This window comes from Oryzias melastigma, linkage group LG3 (genome assembly GCF_002922805.2).
Source record: "Oryzias melastigma strain HK-1 linkage group LG3, ASM292280v2, whole genome shotgun sequence".
In the NCBI taxonomy this organism is placed as follows: domain Eukaryota; kingdom Metazoa; phylum Chordata; class Actinopteri; order Beloniformes; family Adrianichthyidae; genus Oryzias; species Oryzias melastigma.
Genome location: NC_050514.1, coordinates 11,005,204 through 11,012,755, shown reverse-complemented (window position 1 = coordinate 11,012,755; position 7,552 = coordinate 11,005,204).

Here is a 7,552-nt window from a genome sequence, read left to right as displayed (position 1 = left end):
ATAATTAGGATGTCTTTCCAATTTGTGATGGTTCATTTGGTTTCAGATTCCAAAAGGCGTCTAAAAAAAAACTTTCTTCCCCTTTTTAAGGAAAGAAAAAAGCAAAACTTTTACATTAGATGTAATCTTTTGAGTTTTGTAATGATGAAAGCTTCATGATCTTGTAGTTTTTCTGAACTCAAGTTTTAAAAGATGGAATGTGTGTCATCAACGTTGCATTGATACGAACAACACAGAAGCATAATCTATAATCTGGTATATTTACATCTATGACTCTGAATAGATTCTTATTAAAGTCAATCACACTTCTGTGTAATCAAACTGTTCATTTAGGAAGCGACACTGACTGAAAATCAGTTTTTTACATTTTTTTTATTTGTTCAAGTGGAATAAAACATGTTGAAACATTAGAAGATCAGCAAGATCCCTTCGATAAAAGAGTGGTTCTGCAGGTGGTGACCACAGACTACTTCTCCGTCCTTTTGGTTTCTGGCAGATATTTTGGTGACTTTTGTATACAGACAGTGTTGTCACTCCATGAGACGGGGTCTTCAACCCACACAAGAGGTCCAGCTAATGTAACTCATCCAGGACGGCACTCAATGTGAGCTGATGCAGGAAGGTTTTCTATGTGTGTCAGCCTGGTGTCCAGAGCATGGAGGCGCTACCAGGAGACATTCCACTACATCAGGACATGTGGAGGAGGCCAATAACCCCACTTCAGGACCACTACCTCCTCCTTTGTGTAAGGAGAAACAGGAGGAGCACTGCCAGAGTCCTGCAGAATGACCCCCAGCAGGCCACAAATGTGCTCGTGTCTGCTCAAACTGTTAGAAACAGACTCCATGAGGGGGATACGAGGGCCCGACGGGCACAGCTCGGAGTTGTGCTTAGATGTTTGGTATTTACTACAGAATACCAGGATTGGCAAATTCTCCACTGGCGAGGTGTGAGAGGAGAGTTAAAAAGATGGGTCAGAAACGGAATAAGTTCACAGGAGGATTTAAGACTGTCATTGAGGTGGCTGGAGCTTCATGAAATATGCTTTTGCATCTAATGAGGTAAATATAATTTCCTCTGAGCTATGCAAGCCTTGTGTGGTTGCTTTTTAGGAAACACTCCTAACTTATTTTTAAGGGCAATCTTGGTTCCTCAACAACTGAAGGCATTTTGAACAATCAAATAAAAACAACTATGTGGAAAAAATATTAAAGAATATACAGCTATACGGCTGCTTTACTTGAAGCTCTGATTGCAGCCCATAAAGACAAGGTTGAATGTGTTCAGTGTAGAAAAACTTGATTAGCCAACAGTGAGGCCTTCCAAGATCAGTGGAAAGTGTTAAAGTAAAGAAATACTTGATGTTCTTGTTTTTGCAGATTGGTTCTGTCATACGATAAAATCTAAAAACAATGAGTTCCACACAAGCATTCAAGATAAATTTAAAAAGCTAAATGTACTAAAAAGCTAAATGTCATGAACTACTTCAAATTAAATATCAATAATAAGTTGTTTTTTTTTTGCTACTTCCAAATGGTTTGTATTCTTTTTTGTTTTATACTAAATTACAATTCATTTTGATTATAATGAAAAATAGTGTAATAAGTGGAAATGACTCATTTTAGACCAAATGTCATCAAAAAGAGAATATGATCTCCATACGTGTTTTCTCATCTTCACAATCTGAAACTAGCACTTCTTCTTTGAAAATAAATCTAAATGTTTGTTTCCATAATAATAATGATTGTCTGTCTAATTTACTGACATTTGTTGAACTTTAAAATAAAATACTTCAAATTGAGTCTTTAATTAAAGTGTAATTTGAGTTTTTCGGTTCTTAAATCAAGTGTCTTAAATCAATTTTGATAAAAGTTTAGAAAACTGTAGAGCAAAGATAAATTATAGGGCCTGTATCATATAATATCAACTTTTTGAGCTTTTAAGTGTATTATACTGTTTATTCCTCACAAAAAACAACCCCATCCATATTTGCAAAAGTTTGCATGTTGTTTGTTTTTCCTGGGTGAATCGCTGCTGAGGCCAGCTCTAGGATGACATAAAATGGGAAGCACCCACAAGGAGCTAAAGGCGGAGCCTCAGAGATCAAGTCGTCATACTTCAGGATAACAAAAGGGTTCACAAAAATAACTCGTATTTCATAAATAATGTATTCTTTAGTGTGCCAAAGATAATATATATGGATATTGTTTACTCTGAAAGGCTTTAGAAAAGCATGTTATAGGCCCTTACAAAAAAGCCTGGTAAAATATCTTAACAAAGTTTTAAATTGTTGTACACATCAAATAGTTTGCAGTGTAGAAATGTTTTGATCCAATATTAAAGTGGATGAAATGAATTGTCACTTTGCAGAGAGGAAGGTTGGTGGTTTAATTTCCTGCAGGTGAAAAGTTTGTGTGTTGTAGTGTGGATTTGTTTTTGCAAAAAAATGTATTAAATGCAAATTTATCAAAATATCTAATCTAACCTAAACATGTGGGTCAGCTAAATTATACAGGCACATCCATATATTTTTTTCTTTTGAGACATATTGGAAAAAATATATATATATATATATATATTGTTTATCCCCCTTATCCCTTCACTGGTTGCCATGGTGAAGTAGCTTTTACTGCTTCACACAGGTGGTTTAGTAGAGTTTTTCACACCTGATGCCCTTCCTGACACAACCCTGTATTTTATCTGGGCTGGGGACTGATGTGGCTACATAGTCAGGAGGTAGCATGAAAGGTTTTGACCCAGACTGGATGAACTGAACCTTTAACCAACCGAGCCATCCAGCTGAAAAATGAATTTCAGTCATTTACATGTCAAAAGAGATAAATTAGAAGTCCAAATTATGTCTTAAAACCCCATTATGCTACAATTCTTGATCATAATCATTCAGTGTTGTTATATTACACATATACTGAAATGAAATAACAGCACACAAACATCTGGAAAATCTGGGTCCTTTTGAGAAGTGAGTAAAGGTAAACTTAAAAATGTTCATCTATCGTCTATTTGAGCAATGGACTTGAATATTTTTTGAGTGTTAGTGTGCGGGGCAGGTGGGTGTGCAGCTGGTGGTCCTACAATTGTCTCAGGCGTCACCATCACCACAGGTGTGGGGCTCACTGCTGCTCAGCGGGAATGCTGGGCACCAGATGGCATCAGCCTCCCGTCTTACTGCCCCAGGCTCACTTATCGTTGACACTGAGTGTGTGCATGCGTGTGCATGTGTGTGTGTGTGTGTGCCATGTTGACTCTCCTGCAATATTGCAGAGGCTAAAAGATATGCCAGTAATAACAACAAGCAGAGCTTCTTTGATCCTGCCAATAAGGCTGTGTTCTTCTGTGGCCTGAAGTGAAATGGAGAGTTGAGTGTGTGGGCCGTGTGGGTATGAATAGAAACGCACCGTGTTATTGCCCTGAGACTAAACAGCATAATGTTAGTCTACAGCGGCTTTGTTTGCTTGAGAGGGAGCATGAACGTTTTACAAGGACCAGAAATGTGAACATGAAGCAGAATATTAGACTTCTGCAGAGCTCAGTCTCTCTTGAAACTCATCCATGAGCTTCATGCATGTAGTTTTTATATAGTTTTCATGTTGGAATTTAATAAACATATTCTAAATCTTATCATTATAAAGTTTGCACACTCTTACTTTTTCACTAAAAGTATGAAACGTAGACTCATAAGGGTCATACCAGCTAAATGATTACGGTATAGAAGGTCAAAATTTAAGAACAGGCGACAAAATTTGACTAGTTAGCCAGTTAACAGTGGATATTAGGGGTTAGTATTAGCAAGAGCCTGGCGATAAAGCACATATCCCAATGCAATACATAGATCATGATATATAAATCCCAAGACTGTATCAGAACAATGTTTCACTCTTTTTTTTAGAGTAGGACTTAGAAAAAAACTCTACCTGAATATTAATTAATTGTAATAAAATGTTCAAATGAATTTTATCTAATGATCCCAATGCTAAGCACTGCACTTGTTTCTCAGTTGCTTTTGCCCAAGCAAATTCATGGTGTAAAGAAAACTTAATTAAATATCTCCATGACAGCATTTTAAATCGATTACCAAATGAAGTATTGCAATATATCGACAAATCAATATTTTTTTTCCCCCAGTGAATGTGCAGCAAATTACATATCAAAAGCTAAAAACTGTAGCAAACACAATGTCTTAAAGTCCCACCATCTTCTGACCTATTTTAAAATCGTTACCAATTGTCTTTTTTAATTAATATTTTGCTGTTTTTAGCCAAAATAAATAATTTAAAAAAACTATTTTTTTTTTGTTTGTTTTTTTTGGACAGTTTCTGCAAAGCTTCAGAGGTTCATTAGAAATTTGCCTTTGAGTTGTGGACTGTTGGTGCGGAGTGAGCCTGCCTTCATTTCCCATCAACTTTACACTCTCCCCCACTAGTTTACTGCCCAGCTTAAAATTACCAATGCAACAAAAACACTAATTCCTCGGAAAGGGCCTTAAAATATCATTATTAATCAGCAGAAAATCAAAGCTAAACAGAATGTGCAATTTTTCTTAATTTTAAAATAATGAAAGCAGAAATTTATATATTTTTTAATTTAGTGTTTACATTTTTTTAAATTTTATATGCTTATTTTCTATAAACACATCCTTTTTACTGATAATTCTAAAAATTCATTCATATAATTCTGACAGAAATTAAACAAAAGGAGATAAAACTGACCTGCATCAAACTTTCAATTCTATAAAACAATTTAAAGTTGATTGAAATAAAAGTTTTAAGAAAAAGGGGAAAAACATTTTGTACAACTTTTCCCTTCTGATGTTTGGCAAGAAACTAACTGGATTTTGCATTAAAGCTGCACTAAAAAGCCAAAAAGTGAATATTTGGTGTTTGCTATTAGTGGCCCTCAAAAAGACCAGCCTAAAAAAAATGACATTTTCTTTAGGGGAGCAGGGTGACACATTTTGTACCAATTCTTTGTGGCTATAAAAATCCTGACACATGCAGTAAATAGGTGCACCCACTTCAAGTGAGGCTGAGAAACATGCAAAAATTGCAAATGTCTCCAGCATCTTGGAAAAACGGTGTCACTGCAATCTGTGGGAGGTACAATTCACATTGACACTGTTCTGACAATGTAGAAAGATGATCCATTTTCCCTTTGTGGTAGATGTCTCCATGGCAACCAGCGCTCTGGTTTTAATGAAGCGCTAATCCAGCAGGGAACTTAAATAGAGAGACAGCATGACCATGAGAAAATTTGAGCCCAGTACATGGTTTGTGTTTGGTTGTATGCATGGGTGGAGACCTGTGTGGAGCCAATCAGATTGTCAGTCAAGTCACAGTTTAGCCTGGAGGTATAAAAAATGATTTAGGGTTATTCATTGGTGAACAAATCAGAATAACCCTGCAAAACCTTTGTTAAAATTAAAAAAAAGTTCAAGTTTTGATGTTCAAAGCATGAGATTTTCTTAACTCTAAGTTAGAGAACTTCAGAAATAATCTCACGTCTTTCGTACAAGTGGATATGGGCTGTCTGTTGGTGAAAATGGGCAAACAGGGGCACACAGGTGTCCCGCAAGTTTTTAGAATGCTGGTAAGCCTGTTGTCAGGGTCCAGTCATGTCCTCCGACCACCAGAGGGAGCCCTCTCCAGAGTACTGACTGCATCTGTTCCCTTCCTTACTCCATGTCCCATCATGCATCTGAATCCACTCCTACCAGCTGTTTCCCGTTAATCACCATGCTGTATTTAAACAAAACATGGTAGATAACCTGCATTAGCAAGCCCCTTTATCAACATGGAAAGTCAATTCAGTCACTCAAATGTGTAGCTCCTGCTCCAAAATCAAGTCCCTCAATCAAAATGGATCATTTAATCTTCAGAAGAAAACGTTTATGTCAAGGAAAGTGTCAGTGCCATCAAAAAGACAAGTTAGGACTCCAGCATCTTTGAACAATTAAGTCTAAAGATTTGAACATGTATTTACTATTTCACCACAGCACACTATACCACACCAAATCGGAGCTACATTTATATGAAATATAAGTCTAAATGTAACATTTAACAAAGTCCTGTCCCAATGCAAGCCTCTTGTATGACTATGATGGTGCAGATACATTTGTTTGTGCTGAACAACCCAAAATTACAGTTAGTCACCTGCCTGTTCTCTCAACAAAATGTCTGACAGTGGTTCTCTCAACATCTTGCTTGTTGGTTTCAGTTAATAGTTCACACACCCCTCTCCATCAGTATAAAATGAGGTTCACCTGAGAAAAGTTATTTATGGACTATTTCATAGAAATTCAATATAAATATTTATAAAATGAACAGATCAATGTTTGACATGTTCAACAAGTTTGTGTGTGATGACGTAAGCAATGAAATGAAGCTTATTAGTTATATGAATGACTAATCAGCCTACTTGACAGACATGACAAAAGCAAGAATAGTTTTTCTTTATCGTTTTGGTGCATTTCTCACAACAGTTTTAAAGTTTGCTCCACTGCTTAAACTTCCAGCACTCTGCTGCAGTCAAAACATGACAGGATGATTGTGGAGTATCTTTCTCCCTTTTCTCCATTTCTAAATTCAGTTGAGGAGGTTTTCTCTTCCTGGAGGGTAAAGGTATATGACCAGGTCCACATTTCCAATGACCTGCTAGAGTATGAATGCAGCTGGTGATGACATCACAGCAGAGTCCTGCGGAGGGTGGATTTGGTTCTCAAGAAGATACTTTCCTTGGTGGATTGATAGAGCTAATATTCCCTTTGACGTAGATGAAAATATGTGGCCAGAAAGAAAAGAGTACCTCATTGTCTATGATTAATTTGCATAACTGTCTGTTTTACAGTTTTTTCAGTTTCAGCGACTTCAGTAAGGTTTACTGAGCCAAAGGGAGTTCTTTTTTTTTTTTTTTATTTAAATTTGCACAAAGCTGTGAACGGTTGTAAACAAACAGTGTAAAGTGAATATTCAGTGTCTTTTGAATTATAATTTTCAAAATGCCATGCATGATACATACTGTAATGTTGATCTCACATTAAAGGACATTGGGAAGCACTTCCAGAGTCTGAATGAAAACATGCTGAAATCTTTTGACTTGATTGTTCAAAGAAGCTGGAGTTATTTTGACTTTACTGACACTTTCATTGACATAAAAACTTGCTTTTGAAGCACGAACAAAACATTTTGAGTTACTGACTTGCTTTTTTAGAAAGTGACTTGCTGTTGCAGGTTTTGCACTAAATGTTTTGAGAAACGCCTTAGTTGTGGTGCAAACTTTAATACTACGATTGAGGAAAACTGTAACTTTCACAGAAAAAATACTGTTAAACCAAGTAAAAGGTGATCAAAGCAAGTCAGAAGTGATTGTTTCACAGAGATATGTACTTATTTAATTGCTTTGTGTTTAAACGAATATGCTGTTGGATGAAATGAACTTAAACTGTCACTGGGTAGCACTCAATCCACCACATGTTGTGGAGGTTGCACTAACTTTCTATGCAAAGTTTACTTTAATTCTGTTGTCAGAAATACACAGA